Source organism: Rana temporaria, chromosome 6 (genome assembly GCF_905171775.1).
Source record: "Rana temporaria chromosome 6, aRanTem1.1, whole genome shotgun sequence".
Lineage (NCBI taxonomy): Eukaryota > Metazoa > Chordata > Amphibia > Anura > Ranidae > Rana > Rana temporaria.
In genome coordinates this window covers 108,166,568-108,185,930 of record NC_053494.1, presented here as the reverse complement: position 1 = coordinate 108,185,930, position 19,363 = coordinate 108,166,568, and the positions used below count along the sequence as shown (strand labels likewise).

Below are 19,363 nucleotides of genomic sequence, written 5' to 3'. Positions count from 1 at the left end.
TGATGTACTAGCAGATTTAGAGCTCACCCTGTCTGGTGCCCTATACAATCCTGTACCTCTCTCACCCTGTCTGGTGCCCTATAAAATCCTGTGCCCCTCTCACCCTGCTGGGTGCATGATACAATCCTGTACCACTCTCACCCTGTCTGGTTCCCTATAAAATCTTGTACCCCTCTCACCCTGTCTGGTGCCCTATAAAATCTTGTACCCCTCTCACCCTGTCTGGTACACTATACAATGTAAATACAGCGCTGTCCACAAACAAGAAGCAGCAGCACAACCTATGACAAATAGCAAAAAAAAACGAAATAATAAAAAAAGCGCTGCCCTTTTTTATCTTATTTTGGTGCACTATACAATTCTGTACCCCCCTCACCCTGCTGGGTGCACAATACAGTCCTGTACCCTTCTCACCCTGCCTGGTGCCCTATACAATCTAGTACCTCTCCTCACCCTGTCTGTTGTCCTATGCAATCTGTACCTCGCTCACCCTGTCTGGTTCCCTACAAAATCCTGTATCCCTCCCAACCCGTCTGTTGCCCTATAACATCTTGTATCCCTCCCACCCCTTTTGGTGCCCTATACAATTCTGTACCCCTCTCACCCTGTCAGGTGCCCTATACAATCCTGTACCATTGTTAACCTGTTTTGTGCTATTTACAATCCTGTACTCCTCTCACCCTGTCTGGTGCGCCATACCTTCCTGTACCCCTCTTACCCTGTCTGGTGCGCCATACCTTCCTGTACCCCTCTTACCCTGTCTGGTGCGCCATACAATCTGGTGCCTCTCCTCACCCTGTCTGGTGTCTTATGCAGTCCTGTACCTCTCTCATCCTGTTTGATGCCCATACAATCCTGTTACTCTGTTTGGTGCCCTATACAATCTTGTATTCAACCAGTCAAGTGCTTACAGTGGCAAGGTAGTGAAGGGAGACATTTCAAGTCATGGGCCACTGAAAAGGTAAGTATATAGTGTCTTCCCGTAGCAGATATGTCTTTGCATAGACATGACCCTGTGATGACAGGGTCACTTTAAATGGCCAACTTCCAAAAAATCTGCATCTCACATTCAAGATAATGGTACCCAGCAGCAGTCTCAGGGCTTTTGAATGTCTACACAAGGGAGGCTTTTACATGTAAATAACGTGCATAAAATGCGTTAGATGCACATAAATCTTATGGCAGGACTTTTGTTGAAAAGAATGGTCTGACAACAAGGCAGAGACAGATTTGGACCTGGGGGGCCCAAGGCACTTCTAGTGAGCTGGGCCCCTCATTCACCAAATTTACACATCAAAGTCAGTTTATTGCACATCATTGGAAATGACAAGTTATACATTGAAAGCTTAACGGAGTTCTGTATTTTTGAAGTAAAGACCTGTATACATATAAATAGATCTTTAAGACAAATTAGAAATAACAAAACTCTGCTAATATGTACTGTTTAGTTTCCACAGATAACAATGGCTGACGCAACAATTCACACAGCCTGTCAATGCAAACCTTTTAAATGTGTCTAAGCGAACTTCCAGCTACACACATCAAATGACATTATCGATAAAAAGCTGTCCTTTCTACACTTGGAATCTGATTTTCTTTTTTTATTCACTCTGCAAACTGCATCATCGTTAGAACACAGAATGCTCTGTACATTCAGGAAACACAGGATGTAGTGACACAACTTTATCATTAGGTCACACAATGCGCACACAGACAATAGACAATCTTCTACAAGTGCTGGATGTGTGTCCACTTAGTCAGCAAAGTACATGATACCGGAGTGACAGTTTCAGATTGCTTCCAAGATAAATTTTAATAAAAAAACTAGTGTCCAATCACAGCTGGTCACATGTAAATCGGCTCTCCTCGTCTCACACTAACAGCGCGTGTGGCGAGGTGTGCCGATCAGCGTTACCTTCTCGCAGGGGAGACCAGGGCAAATAATCAGGGCACTGATTACAGTAAAGCCCCAGCAGTGACACCAAGCAGTGCCCATTGGTGATGCCAGTCAGTGCCACCTATCAGTGCTCATCAGTACCGCATATCAGTGCCACCTATCAGTGCGGCATATTAGTGCCTCCTCATCAGTGCCCCCTCATCAGTGCAGCCTCATCAGCGCACATCAGTGAAGGAGAAAATTTATTTATTTACAAAATGTACTATGTAAAGGGAAAAAATATGTGCGCTACCCCAGGGTTTGACAAATTTGCTTGGAATCTAGGAGCCAGCTAAAAAAGTTAGGAGCCAGAAAACACGCTCCGTCCCGACGAGCTTGCGCGCAGAAGCGAACACATACGTGAGCAGCGCCCGCATATGTAAACGGTGTTCAAACCACACATGTGAGGTAATCGCCCGCGATTGGTAGAGCGAGAGCAATAATTCTAGCCCTAGTCCTCCTCTGTAACTCAAAACATGCAACTGTAGATTTTTTTAAACGTCGCCTATGAAGATTTTAAAGGGTAAAAGTTTGTCGGCATTCCACGAGCGGACACAATTTTTAAGCGTGACATGTTGGGTATCAATTTACTCGGCATAACATTATCTTTCATAATATTAAAAAAAAAATGGGGATAACTTTACTGTTGTCTTATTTTTTAATTAAAAAAGTTAAATTTTTTCCTAAAAAAGTGTGCTTGTAAGACCGCTGCGCAAATACGGCGTGACAGAAAGTATTGCAAACGATCGCCATTTTATTCTCTAGGGTGTTAGGATAAAAAATATATATAATGTTTGGGGGGTTCTAATTAGAGGGAAGAAGATGGCAGTGAAAATAGTGAAAAATTACATAGAATTGCTGTTTAACTTGTAATACCACGGCCACCACCAGATGGCGCCAGCTCACACATCTGGTGGTAATAACTTGTAATACCAACGGCTCACCACCAAATGGCGCCAGCTCACAAAAAGATGGCGCCCGGGATTTGTCGAGCCCTGCGCCTACCCCAAAACAAAAATAAGTGTAACAAAGAATGAACCCTAAACGGGAGTGAAGCAGCTACACAGGAATGTGGCAAAACTCAGACTAATGTGGATGGTAATGTAGCGCTACGTGTGAGCCAAAAAGCAATGGCTGTATACACCTAATGGGGTGTGACCATATATTGTGACACAAAGGATGTAATGGCAAAAATTGCACCACAACAAAATGTGAAATTAAAATCAATAAAGTGAACAATATAAACAACAATGTAATTTAGTGTCCATAAACAATAAAACGATGAAGATGTCATGAGATGGTGAGGAACTTGCAACAGAATTGAAGAAAAACGTTTTTTTCTGTCTTTTTTCTTTTTTGTCAAAAATTTTCAAACCCAGCAGTGATTAAATACCACCAAAAGAAAGCTCTATTTGTGTGAAGAAAATGATTATAAATTCATTTGGCTAGTGTTGCATGACTGCGCAATTGTCATTCAAAGTGCGACAGGCTTTGCTCAAAGCTGAAAATTGGCCTGGGCAGGAAGGGGATGAAGGTGCCTGGTATTGAACCCCAGGAATTAACTTTGGTCCAGCTTGGTTACATCTAATCCTTTATATACCATACATTCAGAAGGCTGCTGGCGATGCTGAAATTGAGTGCATTATCCTGTGCTGCATACTATCACTGTATAAATGACCCTGGCAGGGAAGGGGTTAACAGGGGCAATCAAAGGGTTAAGCGTGCTCCTAGGGAGTGATTTCAAATTTTTAAAGCTTGCAAGCACGGAAATTCTGCCAACAATGATGGAGCATGCATACGGCCTGCCCATCACACAACTCCAATTGCGTGTATGAGGCGTTACATAGGCAGACCGCCGTCCTGCCTCTCCAGCGAACGATCCAAGGGTCCCAGACTCCGAGGTGGAAACACTGTAAGGTATGTTGTTTCGCGCTGCCGCAGGAAATTTGTGGTGGGCGGTCCGGAAGCAGTTAAAAAGCCCTGAAGATTACATAAACCTCTCGAAACATGAAAGCAGACACCCTACAGAATAAAATAGCGGTAGTTCCAATTTTTTATGGCACACAAAATTACCACAAAGGTTTATTTTAGGGCAGGCAAACGCAATAAAGTACCCATTTTTTTTTTTTTGTAAAGTATAAGGCTCCATTCACACCTGGGCGTTCTGGATCGCAGACGGAATTGGCGCGATTCCGCCCGCAATTCGGAATCACGGCAGGACATGTTTGTGATGCCATTTTTCTCAATGGCACCCCAAACGCGGTGCGATTGTCGCACGCCAAATTGCGGCAAAATCACACAAAGTTCTAGAATATCTGGGAGGGGTGACATCACAATAACCAACCGGTTGTTGGCGCTCCCTCCCCTGCCTGACACAGGGGGAGCCAGGTCACGTGACTGGATTGGTTGAAAATAGGTAAGTATATACATGTTTCTTAGGCAGGTAAGTCAGCATAGGTGTCAGAAGGGGGTGACGCTGGGATTTCTGCAGTGTAGGTGAGGACCTGTCTCTATCCTGACACCTAAGCCTTGTCATAGAGGGCTGAGCACACAGGTAGGTGTCTGCCTTCCTCACACAGGTAGGTGTCTGCCTTCCTCACACGCAGGTAGGTGTCTGCCTTCCTCACACGCATGTAGGTGTCCTGCCTTCCTCACACGCAGGTAGGTGTCTGCCTTCCTCACACGCAGGTAGGTGTCTGCCTTCCTCACACACAGGTAGGTGTCTGCCTTCCTCACACACAGGTAGGTGTCTGCCTTCCTCACACACAGTAGGTGTCTGCCTTCCTCACACACAGGTAGGTGAATGCCTTCCTCACACACAGGTATGTGACTGCCTTCCTCACACACAGGTAGGTGTCTGCCTTCCTCACACACAGGTAGGGTGTCTGCCTTGCTCACACACAGGTAGGTGTCTGCCTTCCTCACACACAGGTAGGTGTCTGCCTTGCTCACACACAGGTAGGTGTCTGCCTTGCTCACACACATGTAGGTGTCTGCCTTCCTCACACACAGGTAGGTGTCTGCCTTCCTCACACACAGGTAGGTGGCTGCCTTCCTCACACACAGGTATTTGGCTGCCTTCCTCACACGTAGGTAGGTATGTGCCCTGTGCCGAGACACTCCTCCATTACACATTTATCTATATCTCTATTCCCCTCAGAACCTCCATCCAGCCAAGCATGAGCGGAAGACCCGCCCTCGTTGCGTCACCAGGACGTCCCCGCGAGCCCAATGGCTGGCTCTTGCGTCAATCAGCCGCGTCGCCCCTTCCATACTGTGCGCTCCAGTGGGATCTGCTCCAACCTTCTAGAACCTTTGTGATATCTCCTTCCATTCCAGCTGCGTGAGAGCCGACGGGGCGAGTAACGGGGCTGCTCCCCATCTGGTAAGAAGGAGAACGCTGAGAGTCAGCAGAGAGGGGGAGAGCTGGGCGGAGGACGGTTCACCCAGCGACATGGCCAACGCTGCGTTGTTTGTTGTTTTCTGTGGCAGCCGATGGGTTAATGGTGACGATGATCTATAAGCGAGATGCGATCTGATCGTTGTGTATGTTTTTGGGATCAACTGGTGTCCTCCTGCGGGGGGGATCCTGGCCGATTCACTTTGGAAACAGTTGTGTGATCATTTCATGCGAGTAACTGGTGTGATGTGTGTGTGTATCGGGGCATCCGAGGAGCTGTCACCCAGGAGGGTCAGTGTAATGACCTTTGTAGCTCAGTGATGGATCATGGACGAGGGCTGCTCATTGCTTATGAGTGTCTCTGGCATCTTGTTATCCATTTTTTTTTATTATAAATGATTCGATCTCCTCCAGCCAATCAGGAGGTGAGATCTGGATGTCTGTCTTGTTTGTTTACAGTGATCCTTAGTGTTCATCTCCCTTCAAACTTCTCCATTGCCATCTATTATTATTTACTGACAGCTGATCGCTCCATTGTCCCTCCACTGCTTGCCTCAGCAGCACCTGTCAGTGCTTGTGACATATGGCCCCTCGGGGCAAACCATTAAATCCACCCAATTAAAATAAATGTGGCAAGATTTGTATGTCTGTCTGTCCAGACTGAGATTTACAAGCTCTGTCACACAGTCCAACCCAGGTGTCCTGTTTTTTTTTGTCTCGCCAGCAATCAAAGTAGTATTTAAACCAAAAATATAATCTGTTGCAGTTACTGTTCCTTTTAAAGTGGACTTTACCTAAAAGTTGAAGTTTCGCTCATCCAAATTCTCCCCCCAACCTATTTACCTCCAAGTGTTCACCAACCTCTTAGGTCTAGGACATGTGACTTGAAGCAGGAGGTTGGTGGGAGTGAATAGGTACCAATCTGCATGCACAGTGGGGAGCCAACATGTGAGAGTCACAGCCAGCTTCCCACAGTCAAGATGGCGGCGCTGGGGACCCGTGAAGATCCGGCCCAGGTGAAGTGTCTGTTCGCAGTCAGCAACTACCAAAAAAACTGCAGCTGCGGGCTTCTGATAAAACAGATATTTGCCTGCCAATGGATCCAGCGCCACCCCCTCAACCAGTCTGATTCTTCGGGTCACTGCCCATGCTTAACTGTGGGCAGCCAGCTTGCCGTTCCTTGTGGCTCCATAGCCGCTGAACACTGTGAATGGTCCTGCAGTGTTCTGGGACCGGTGATGTGTCCCAGAAAGCTGTGGGAGGAAGGGGAACTTCTGCTCGAGATCGCCTAGGCCAGTGGTTTCTCAACCTTCCTAGTGCCCCTGACCCCTTGATAACATTTCCCAGGTTGTGGGGACCCCTAACAATAAAATTATTTTCATAGCGTAGGTTGTCAGCACCCAAGGCAAGACGGTAATATTGCGCCCCTAACCTATGAACATTTAGAGCTCCCAAGGTTCCTTTCCACTTATATATAATAATTATATTCTATATATAATTTAATAATAAAACCCCTTTGTGGTGTCTTGTAGCAGTGACACCATTGCCGAAATCAGAAGATGGGGTCTCCTCCAGCCCCTCCCACTTCACATTCCTCACCAGTCAGCTGATTAGTCTCTTCCCCCCAAGCCATGCCGTGAACTGAATGGGCGGCTGCAAAGAGGCTGAGTGGGCGGCCGCGGGTTCCAGAAACAGCCACGCTGGGCGGCGGCAAAAAGGCTGGGAGAGCGGTCTTCTGGAACAGCCCTGGATTTGTGATCCCTGGCAAATCATCATTTGACCCCCAGGTTGAGAACCACTGGCCTAGGCGATCAAAACCAGGTACCACTCCCCTACAAAAGGGACAAATATGACCGAGAATAAAAAGGACCTTCTCACTTTGGGTGAAGTTCCATTTCAAAAGTCGTCAGCTACAATACTTGTAGCTGCTGGCATTTTAAAAAAATAAGAATATATAATATAATATAATATAATATAATTTAATTTTTTTTTCCTGATGACTGAAGTTCAGCTTTAAAATTGGTGACTATCAGTTTTCCCCTTTTTCATATGGCCTTTTCACACAGGCGGTCCTGCCCAGTGGACTTTGCTTTGCTCAGGCGGGCGATCGATCTGCTGATCCCCTACTGAAGAGGCACTGCTGATCCCCACTCACTGTGCAGACAAGACCTGTCAGAGCCCCGCTGTAATCTATGGGGAGATCGATGAAAACAGACCCGCCTGTTCCATTTTCATTCGATCCACCAGACAGATGGAAAATGGGGTCAACCATCCGCCTGGATTTTTCGGATTGGATAGCGGCGGGTGTCAGCGGATATGTCACTGCTGACATTCACCACTCCATAGGAGTGAATGGAGGGTCCGATCAGGTCTGCCTGAAAAACTGACAGGCAGTTCTGATTGGGAAGCCCGCGTGAAAGGGGTCTTATGCCTCGTACACACGATCGGAATTTCCAACCCTGTGTATGCCCATCGGATATTTCCGAGGAATTCCATCAGAGTTTACATGGAGAACGTGTTATTTTTTTCCTCTGTCGGAATTCCGATGTGACTTTGGTCGGACAAAGGTCCAATCGTGTGTTCAGGGCATTAGGGGTTCTTTTCCCCCCTTTTATATCCGGCCAGTGACACAATTTGGTGTTTATTTACCACAACTGGGGAGTGCAAAATCTGATGCAGCCAATCTGCTTCTAACTTCAGCTTGTTCAGTTAATAAAACCTGGAAGCTGATTGGTTTTCTATGCAGAGCTGCACCAGATTTGCTGACTCTCCAGTTTTAGTAAATCAACCAATTTGTGTTGTAGGGTGTTGTCTACACTCTGGATGGAGGAGCTATGGAGACACGATCATTGTCAGTCTGGGGGGGGGGGGGGGGGGGGTGGTAGTGTTGGGGTGCACTAGAACAGTGGCAAACCTTGGCACCCCAGAATGTTTTAGAACTACATTTCCCATGATGCTTAACTACACTGCAGAGTGCATGAGCATCATGGGAAATTAGTTCCAAAACATCTGGGGTGCCAAGGTTCACCATTACTCGCACTAGAACAATTAGATGGATTTAGAACAATTTTAAAGCTGAACTCCAGCTAACGCTTGTTAAAGGAGAACTAAACCCTCCAATGCTTTACAGCCACGGAAGCTGCCATCTTAGCCTCACTTTGATCTTGGATGCCATAGTGCTGCACATATGATTCGTTCTGATATTCTCCATTTGATGCTTTGACAGTTCTGTTGCAAACAACTGCAAATCTGACAGTTCTTATTCACAACATTTATTGAATGTAACTGTTCTGGGAAGCCAATTAAATCAATGTGTTGGGCTTTTTAAGATATTTTTACTTCTGGGATAACCTTGTTACATAAATAATTTGTCAATTGTAGGCACTCCTGTCAGTGGTAAAAATGATTTGTTTTGACCCTCTAAGGCCCCTTTCACACACGGGGCAGGGAGGTGCATCGGCGGTATAAGCGCCCGCTATTTTTATCGGCGCTATACCGTCAGAATTCCCGCTAGCAGTGCGGTTTTTAAACCCCCACAAGCGGCTGGAAAAGGTTTAATACCTCCCGCAATGAGCCTCTGCAGAGACGCATTGCCGGCGGTATAGCCGCGGTGTCCCATTGTTTTCAATGGGAAGGAGCTGTAAACACACCGCTCCCTCTCACCACTCCAAAGATGCTGCTGGCAGGACTTTGGAGCGGTCCCGGACAGCGCATCGCCTCAGTGTGAAAGCCCGTTAAGCATTACGTTTTCTCTTTTTTTTTTTTTTTTAACTTGTCTGGAGTTCAGATTAAGACAGATGGGAGATAATTTGATAAACTTTCCTGTAGTTTACTATGCAAAGTTGGCCTATTGGGGAACCCATAAGTTTGTTTGTGTGTGTCCCCCCCCCCCCCCTTTATAGGAACAGTTAGATGGGAGACATTTCTGTTGCTGAGCGGGTCTTGTACATTTTTTGATGCAATACATGCGTGTCATAGTACCTGGAAAGTCCTGACGGATCTGAGCGCCACTATGCTCCTTTCTGCGTTCTCTTGCTGCATGATGTCATAAACGCACAGATCTCAGCGTTCTTTTTATTGTGCAGTTTTATTCATGTGGTTTTTCTATTCAAAAGTGTAAAGAGGGCTTTAGTTTTACTTGGAGTATGACAATTCAGCCTTAGTGGCAGGGGTCAAAGGGCGAGCGAAGTCTGACAGCTGCTGCACTGTCCAATTGGCTGACTGCATACAATTTGTGAGCTCTTGTGTGCAATAACCGTATTAAATATCAGAGTCCTAGTTGTCTACATTCCCTTGTGTATAAGTGTGGGCTTTCTCATTGTAAAGTGTCAGAGCATGAAATCAAACTGAGGGTACACCTAAACTTTTCATACGTGATATTGTACGGGATGATTCAGATTCTTGCAGAAGCTCAAGTATGACGTGTTTGTTTGTTTTTTTTTTGTTTTTTTTACATACATGAAGGTCGGCTAATCTTACCCAAAAGAAAGATCTGTATTTTTTACTTCCTATTTATATAACAAGTTAAAAAGTAAAAACTCTTTGCCATAGGCTCTTTTTCCATGTTTGTTACTTTTGTCAAATATAACGGAGTGCAGTTTTAGGTAGAATCGTAATAAAGGATTCCGGTTAGGTGTGTTTTTTTTTTTGTTTGTTTTGTTTTTTGTTCTTCATTACTATTTTTTTTTTTTTTCACAAAGCAAAAATGCCAGGGTAAGGGCCCTTTCACACGGGCGGATCAGTAATGATCCGCAAAAGCTCAGTGGGGATCCTCCATAAAATACCCGCTGAGCTGGCAGCTGGCAGGGCGGTCCCCGCAAACTGTGCAGGGACCGCCCTGTCTTTCCTCCGCTCTCCCCTATGGGGGATCGGACAAAACACAGACCGTATGTACGTGTTCATCCGATCCGGCAGACGGAAGAAAAATAGGATTTTCCTCCGTCCGCAAATGCGGATCTTTGCGGAGGTGGACAATTACGGGTGTCAGCGGATGGTCATCCGCTGACATCCGTAATCACATAGGGACCCATGTATGTCCCGTTCTCATCCGCAACGGACAGAAGAAAAATGCGGACATACGGTCCCGCACGTGTAAAAGGGCCCTAAGGATTCCATGGAGAATAAGAATTTGCAGTCACATGGCTGAAAAAATAAAGATCCTTATCCAAGCGTAAACCTTTGTGAATTAAGCCCTGTGCCCTATACAAGGGGTCTCCAAACTTTCCAAGCAAAGGGACAGTTTACTCTCCTTCAGGCTCGGGGGGGGGGGGGGCAGACTGTGACCAGTGGGAGTGGGAAATGCCTCAGCATCAGTGCCCCATCATCGGTTTTATTGGGATAAATGATATCCATGAGGGGATTTGTACCCCATTGATGGTGTCAGTAGGGGGAATGGTGCCCCATCTTTGGGTATCCCAAGGCCCCCCCCCCCCTTTTTATTTTTATTTTTTTAAGGGCAGGAATGATGTCATCCTTGCGCTGGCCAGAAAGCCGCAGCCTAGTACCCGTAGGACACTAGGTGTAAAATGCCCAGTGAGGGGACGTCGGACCATTGAAGTATTGGGGACATTAGTTCTACCTTTCACTTGACCTCCCTAATCTGTGCATACAGATACCATATCATGAAATCTCGGTCCCTGCCCAGGTTATCTGGGAATTGTTACATACTCCATCCTGTTATCTTGGGTAGTTCCTACAAAGTGCAGCGCTTATCATAAACAAGTGTTAGAAAATAAGTGAAACCAGATAGTAATAAAACAGTCCTCAAAATAATCTATACATAAGTGATAATGTGTTCTGTAAAAGTCCACAAATGTGCAAAAAAAAAAAAAAGGATGATGCTTCCTGAAGTGACTCCAAGAAAGAAACAAAGGCTCCCCAAACATCCAGTGTAATGCCGCGTACACAACGATCGGAAATTCCAACAAGAAAACTGTGGATTTGTTTCTGACGGAATGTTGGCTCTAACTTGTGTCGCATACACATATCTTGTCGGAAATTTTGACCGTCAAGAACGTGGTGACGTACAACGAGCCGAGAGCAATGAAGTTCAATAGGCAGTTCCAGGGGTCGACAATGTCCGGGGCGCCAGGGTCGCAATTGCGACAAGAAATTGTGACCTGGCGCCCGATCGGTAATGGAGGCCGCGGCCTCAATTACCGGCCGGGGAGGTGGGGGCGCACGGAGGCCACAGAATCCCGTGTCTCCGTGCGCCCCCACCATCCCCCGCCGTGCGATCGCGGCGGCCCGTGACGGCCGGTAATTGAGGATGCGCCTTTGCGGCCTTGTGAAGTCCAAGCTGTCCCAAGCTCTTCCTTCTGTGAGCTGGCGCCATCTGGTGGTGGCCGTTGGCATTACAAGTTAAACAGCAATTCTAATGTAATTTTTCACTGCCATCTCCTTCCCTCTAATTGGAACCCCCCAAACATTATATATATATTTTTTATTCTAATACCCTAGAGAATAAAATGGCGATCGTTGCAATACTTTCTGTCACGCCGTATTGCGCAGCGGTCTTGCAACCTGCTCTTAATCTTCTGTTGGCAGAAATTCCGACAGCAGTCCGATGGAGCCTACACACGGTTGGAAAAAGCTCACATTGGACTTTTCTTGTCGGAGTTTCCGATCGTCTGTACGCAGCATTAGTGAAGGTGGCTACTTACCAGAGGTTGTAGATTCGTTTTTCAAACGAATGAAAAAGCCAAAAAAAAAAACGCTTTAGAAGATAAAACCCAAACTAATCAACACTGATTAGGACAGACTCAGACACCCTAACCCTCGGCTCCTCGACTCCACTCTCAATATAAGGGGGGGATATATGACATAAAAACTCATAGGGCCAGATTCAGAAAGAACTTACGCCGACTAATCTGTTGATACCCCTGCGTAAGTTCTAGGATGCGCCGTCATATCTATGCGCCGTATTCTTGAAACCAGATACGCCTGAATTCTGGCTCCATCCGACCAACGTAAGTCTCCTACGCCGTCGTATCTTGGGTGCATATTTACGCTTACCGCTAGGGGCGCTTCCATTGATTTACACGTCAAATATGTAAATGACCTAGATACGCCGATTCCACGAACATACTTGCGCCTGTCGCAGTAAGCTACGCCATTTACGTAAGGCGTACGTCCGGCGTATTCCTCATAAAGCAGGGGTAAGTCATGTAGGGCAGGGCTCGACAAATCCCGGGCGCCAGGTTCGCCATGGCGACTAGAAATAGGGTCCTGGCGACTTGGCTTGGAAGTGGGGGCAAAAAAAAAATGTGAGCTGGCTCCATCTGGTGGTGAGCCGTTGGCAATACTAATTATTACTCCAGATGTGTAAGGCTGGCGCCATCATGGTGGTGGCCGTTGGTATTACAAGTTAAGCATTACAAGTTAAACAGCAATTCTAATGTCATTTTTCACTATTTTCACTGCCATCTTCTTCCCTCTAATTAGAACCCCCCAAACATTATATATTTTTTATCCTAACACCCTAGAGAATAAAATGGCGATCGATGCAAATACTTTCTGTCCACGCCGTATTTGCGCTGCGGTCTTACAAGCACACTTTTTTGGGAAAAAATTACACTTTTTTTAATTAAAAAATAAGACAACAGTAAAGTTATCCCCATTTTTTTTTAATATTATGAAAGATAATGTTACGCCGAGTAAATTACCCAACATGTCACGCTTCAAAATTGCGTCCGCTCGTGGAATGCCGACAAACTTTTACCCTTTAAAATCTTCATAGGCGACGTTTAAAAAAATCTACAGGTTGCATGTTTTGAGTTACAGAGGAGGTCTAGGGCTAGAATTATTGCTCTCGCTCTACCAATCGCGCGATACCTCACATGTGTGGTTTGAACACCGTTTACATATGCAGGCGCTGCTCACGTATGTGTTCGCTTCTGCGCGCAAGCTCGTCGGGACGGGGCGCGTTTTCTGGCTCCTAACTTTTTTAGCTGGCTCCTAGATTCCAAGCAAATTTGTCAACCCCTGTGTTAGGGTATGGACGTCGGAACAGCCGTCAGATTTTACATCGTTTGCGTAAGTCGTACGTGAATGGGGCTGGGCTTAGGTTACGTTCACTTCGAAAGCATTGGAGCCGACGTATTTTAAGGAGTATATGCGACGTGATTCTGAGCATGCACGCGCATGCGCCGTTCGGAAATTCATTTACATGGGGTCAAACGGCTAATTTTAATACAACCACGCCCACTGCCTTCCTAGTTTGAATTAGGCGGGCTTTACGCCGGCCCATTTATGCTACGCCGACGTAACTTAGGGAGCAAGTGCTTGTGAATACTGCTCTTCGCTGCGTAGCGCATATGAGATGCGCTACGCCCGCACAAAAATACGCCGCTGTCTCTGAATCCGGGCCATAGTATATAACATTTTCTGTAGAAATTGACATGCGTCTTGTGTAAACTATATTAGGGTTGATATCTGACCTGTGCCAGCAATGCTCTCTTCATTTTTATTTATCGATTGCGAATTTCCACAGGGTTATAATGTCATCTTGTGTAGAGTTGGCTTTCCAGGTGCACCAAATGGATATTTTGATACAAAAAATTATATAGATATAATCATTTTGTCATTGATTTATTAATTAATATCAAATGCATCCCTTTAAATTCTATGTATTTCGCTTCTGGAGTGGTGTTAAAAAATCTTGCTTGCTGCATTTTTGGTCTTTGAGAAAGGACACCTCCCTGTTGAAATGCATTGAAAACGCATCAATAACGCAACAACCGTGGTACATTTTTTATTTTGTTTTTTGAGTCCCATGACCTATGAAAAAGCAGCAAAATCGCGTGCGTTTTAGGCACCATTATCGGCATCTTCTTCTTTATCTGCAGTATGCTGAACACTCACATTTTGGGCCCATCTCTAGTCACATGACCCCCACCTTCCCTTGGGAGCCCGCTATGCCAGAGAGAGATACCTGGAGAGTGACTGAGATGTGGTATCTGCAAACATAGGTCAAGAGGTCCAAAGAGGAGAACTGACTAAGCATTTATATTAGTCATAGAAGCGTTTATATAAGCAGGGAACTGAATACTCGTATTCTCTTGGGATAAAGCTTGAGGAATGTATTGCGAGTTTATAAGCGATTTATTAAACAAAGGCTCCTGATGGTGCAGAACATGTTTTTAAGAAATACGATTTCGTTTTTTTCAGTGAATACATTTAAATTGCAATTCTTACTATAATGTGTGGGGTGTTTTTTGTTTTTTTCGGGTTCGGTGGAGAACCTCTTCTCTGTTTTAACCACTTCATTACTGGTACTTAAACCCCCTTCGTGCCCAGACCAATTTTCAGCTTTCAGCTCTGACGCATTTTGAATGACAATTGCGCGGTCATACAACACTGTACCCAAATTATATTTTTATCGTTTTTCTTCCCCCACAAATAGAGCTTTCTTTTGGTGGCATTTGATCACCTCTGCGTTTTTTTTTTTTTTTTTGCGCTATATACAAAAAAAGACAGAATTTTTTGAATTTTTTTTGTCAGGCCTGCGATATTGCGGCGGACGTATCGGACACTTTTGACACAATTTTGGGACCATTCACATTTATACAGCCATCAGTGCTATAAAAATGCACGAATTACTGTATAAATGTTACTGGCAGGGAAGGGGGGTGAGGAAGGGGTTAATTGTATTCCTGGGTGTGTTCTAACTGTGTGTGTGGAGGAGGACTGACTGGGGGAGGTGACCGATGCTGTGTTCCTATGTACAAGGGACACAGGATCGGTCCTCCCCTCTCCCAGACAGGACGTGGAGCTCTGTGTGCACACACAGAGCTCCACGTCTCTGCTGTCACCGCCGATCGTGGGTACCTGGCGGACATCGCGGGGCCGCCAGGCACGCGCATCGGCTTCCCATCGATGCGCCGGGCACAGTGTTTCCCCGCGGCGCGCACGGGGAATGTAAACAACAGGACGTCCACTCCGGCACTTCAGAGCCGCGCTGTGGACGTCTTTCGTCTACAGCACGGGTCCCAAGTGGTTAATTGCCATCTCTAGTCTTGTTTGGGAATTTTTCTTTTAGCAGAACGGAGCTGCCAGAAGGCCCCAGGAGCACCTGCCATACTTTGCAAGAACTCAGTTTGTCCTCCTCCATCTATGACAGATCTGCACTCCCTGGAGTCACTGCTTCCACCTTCTCTCATTCTTCTTCTTGACCAGTGTGGCTTCTTTGGCCATTGGGCAGCCAGTGATGGTGGAACTCCCACACGTGTGCTGGAGTTGCTTTATGCCAACCCTTGGCTAAACTAGTCTGCACCGCATGTTGGCGTTGTACTTTCCTAACACACAGCTGAATTAGTCTGCCTGCAGGCAGTGTACAATTTAAAGAAAAAAATGCTAACAAATGATGTTTTGATAAGAGTTGCACAACTGTAGTATTAGCTACATACAGTAATCATTGCTGTGTTCCAATAGCGGTATGAGACACTTGCTGTCTGCTGCCAGGTATAGATATAGTAAATCTTGGCGCATTCACCTTTCATAAGAACTAGGGAGACCGATTACAAGTACCGATACTTCTTCTAGTACTCGCCGATACCGATAACCGATACTTTTTTTTTTTTTATGTTATGTGACAGTGGCACATGTATCAGTAATTTTTTTTGTTTTTTTTTTTACAATGCTTTCTTCTTCCTTTTTTTTTAGGGGGGGTGGTGGATTGTGTCAGTGTGTTGTGTTTTTTTTTTTTTTTGTATTATTTTTTACAATTCATTTTTTTTAAATTATTTATCGCAGGTTTTTTTTTTGGTTTTTTTTTAACCCTGTTGGGGGGGGGCTTTGGTGAGATTTCATGGGTCTTAACAGACTCCTGACATCTCCCCTTTGAGACAGAGAAAGGGACTAAGGGCACAGATTCTCCAGTCCCTTTCTCTGCAGCCTCAGCTAAAATGAATGGACAGGAGACAAAAGCTCCTCTCTAGGGCTGCAACTAACGATAGTTGGCCGATTTATTGTTTCGATTAATCGGTTAATGGCCTTAAAAAAAAAAAAAAATTGCATTTAAAAAAAAATTTGGGCCAATTTGTTGTTGGGCAGATTACAAAACACAAATTGCCGCAAAAACACATTACATGTTTTGCTGCAGCTTCTCCATTGAAGTATATGGAACGAAGCAAAACAAAATAGCACCATTTTGCATTAAAAAGTCCTTGCCCTTTCCAAATACACAGCAGCTGAAAAAAAAATCATGGATGTGAATGTGTCCCATAGGATAACATGTAAATGAACTGTAGTGTGTTTCTGCAAAAAGTACCAAAAACAGAGATGTGACCCAGGCCTGAGATGTTTAGTAACATAATGGGGTTAAAAAAAACTAAAAGAAGTACAAAAAGAGCAAATAATCGCTACTGTAAGGGGTTAATTTTTTTTACTGTGGGACAGTCAAAGTAATATTTACAGTAGCGATTTTGCTTTTTTGTACTATAAAGGGCTAATTTTAGTTTTTTTAACCCCATTATGTTACTGGCCGATTAATCGATTATGAAAATTGTAATCGATTAATTTCATAATCGATTAGTTGATGATTAATCGATTAGTTGTTTCGGCCCTACTCCTCTCCATTCATAAACTGAAACATCGTAAACGCAGGTTACGATATTTCAGTTATGTGAATGGACATGACATGACATGTCCGTGATCACTGTTCATTCGGAAAAGGAAGGAGTCGGGCTTACCAGCTCCTACCTCGGCTCTCCATCCTGACAGATCGAGGACAGAGGGAGTGGAGGAGGACGCGGAGGGGGACATGGAGCACAGAGGGGGACAGCAGCGCGGAGGAGGACACTGGACACGGAGCATGGAGGGGGGACTGGAGGATACAGGGACTGTCAGCGGTGATCTGTGTGGCTTTGGGGGGATTTACAAGCACTGATCACCTCTGTATAAATTTCACTAAAGCTGCGGGCAATAGCTGTCAGGCTTTATTAAAATCTATACAGGGAGATCGGTGCTTGTAACTCCCCCGGCCTCAACGATCATCCCTGACTGCCCAGGTATCGGGTGAAGCATCGGAGCATTTCCCCGAGTACACGTACACAGGGAAATGCTCGGTATCGTACTGATACTAGTATCGGTATTGGCACAACCCTAATAAGAACCTGTGTGTGTGTGTTCATCAATGAATAGAAGGCCTCCTCTGATTGGCCGTGTTGTGGTTTGTGACCCACCTCAGCCGAGGAAGCTTTGTATTTATTGATAAATACTGCTATTAGAACACTGCACTGTTTACGGTATGATAATGCTACTTTGGTCTGTTACAGCGGCTAGACCGTTCTGGCCTGGAATAATCGATTTAGGCCAGCTTGGTGATAGTAAACCTGGAATTCTACTTTAAAGGTTCTAAATTCTCCCTAATTTCAATAAAAATGAATGCATTTTAGATTGACAAGAAAAGGGGCAATTTACCCCCCCTTTTCTCCATGGGAGGGGGACAGTAGTTTTTCTGGGAAAGGGGGGTAGTGTTGTTTTTTTCCCCCCTTTTCTCATGTGCAGTGTATGGCTAGTGGCCTTTGGGTGACCTTTCCTGGGCCTGAGAGATTGCCCGGGAAAGGTCAGTTCAAATTTAGTAACTTGTCCCCCAGGTGACCTCTCTCTGAGGGAATTTGGCGGGCCTTTTGAACTTTGTATGACCCTTCCCGGGCTTCTGGTCAGAAAGCCCGGGAAGAGCCAGTTTAGCCCGATCCTGGGCTATTTAAAGCGGGTTCCGTCCAGCCCAGGCTCATTTGCCTCAGAAGACTTGGAGCTGAGGTGTTCTTCCCCTCCCAACCCCCCCCCCCCCCCCCCTTTTTCAGAAGATACCTTGTCGCGGTTATTTGTTTATATATATATATATATATATTAAAGGATAAAACGTTTTTTAAAAAAGCAAAGGGGGACTAGCTATGCTCATATTTTTTACTTATTGAAAGTTATCTGTTATGAAGTTGGGCACTGATGTTTTTAGCTGGGTAATTGTGCTGGCAGCCTGGGCCGTAGTGGCTAGGTTAGCTTTAAATGCTTTATATTTATGATTATTTATTTATATATTGTTGATAGTTTTATCACAATATTTTGAAACCAATATTAAATAACCGCGGCCTTTAAAATCCAGCAGTGGTCTTTGTCTCTTATTTATTTATTATTATGTATTTATTTATTTATATATATAAGTGTTAAGGTATATTCCCGTCTGCGATCCCATGACTTCCACTTTGGGATTTTACGTATTTTTGGGAATTACCCAAACACAGATACTAATCGCACTATCAGTATTTTGTTAGATGTGTGGTACATTTGTTTGGCAGCAAGCCAGTTGTTGTTTCTGTTTTACTTTTATTTGTGTACTGTGCAGTAACAGGTGATAAATGAAGGGAAAACACAGGGATTGCATAGTTGTGTAGCTTAGTATGGGAGATCTTGTGACCCGTTGGGCTGCTTTGTGAGGTTTTGTTAGCCTGTTATTGAACAATAAAAGCCTGACCGAGATTCTGTAAAGGAAAAAAATTCCTAAAGCACCACATAATCACAGGTGCATGCTTGTGAGGTCACATTTCCTATTCGCTATCTATGCGTCCCCAAAAAAATCAAATGTACCAGTATGCAATTACTGACCAACTTTCTACCTGCTGTGTATCCCCATTGGTAAGTGATAGGCTAATAACGAGGCTTCAGAGGTGGGCCAGGGAAGCTGGTGGATATGTGCATACCACAGCACACAAAGGTCCAGATCACTTAAACTTAACCAGTTTCTGACCATAGGTTGGTAAAAACAGGTCGTTGAGCCACCGTTTTACTGCCCCCTCACTGCTGAACTGCAAGTTAAAGTGTCCCGGGACCATGCTGGTACATCTTCTTACCATTATGGTGCTGGAAAAATTATGCCACCTGTTGTTCTGCCACAGAATGCAAACCATTCGAGTGCATAGGACTGCGCTGCAACTATTCTGCAACAGCGTGTTATGCGGATGATTGTGGCATGGTGCTGCAGGTTTTCAGTGGTTCAAGGTGGTGAGGAGGCAACAGATTTGCATTGA

At 45.1% G+C, this 19,363-nt stretch overlaps 1 protein-coding gene across 1 annotated transcript in view; it reads left to right on the top strand.

The window, feature by feature from the left end:
- Positions 1–5,143: 5,143 nt before the first annotated feature.
- The window catches only part of ORMDL1 (ORMDL sphingolipid biosynthesis regulator 1), a 77,107-nt gene continuing 62,887 nt past the window's right edge, over positions 5,144–19,363 (top strand). The window contains exon 1 of the mRNA XM_040357154.1: positions 5,144–5,321. The gene's annotated coding sequence lies outside the window, so the exon portion shown is untranslated. The remainder of the gene's footprint in view (positions 5,322–19,363) is intronic.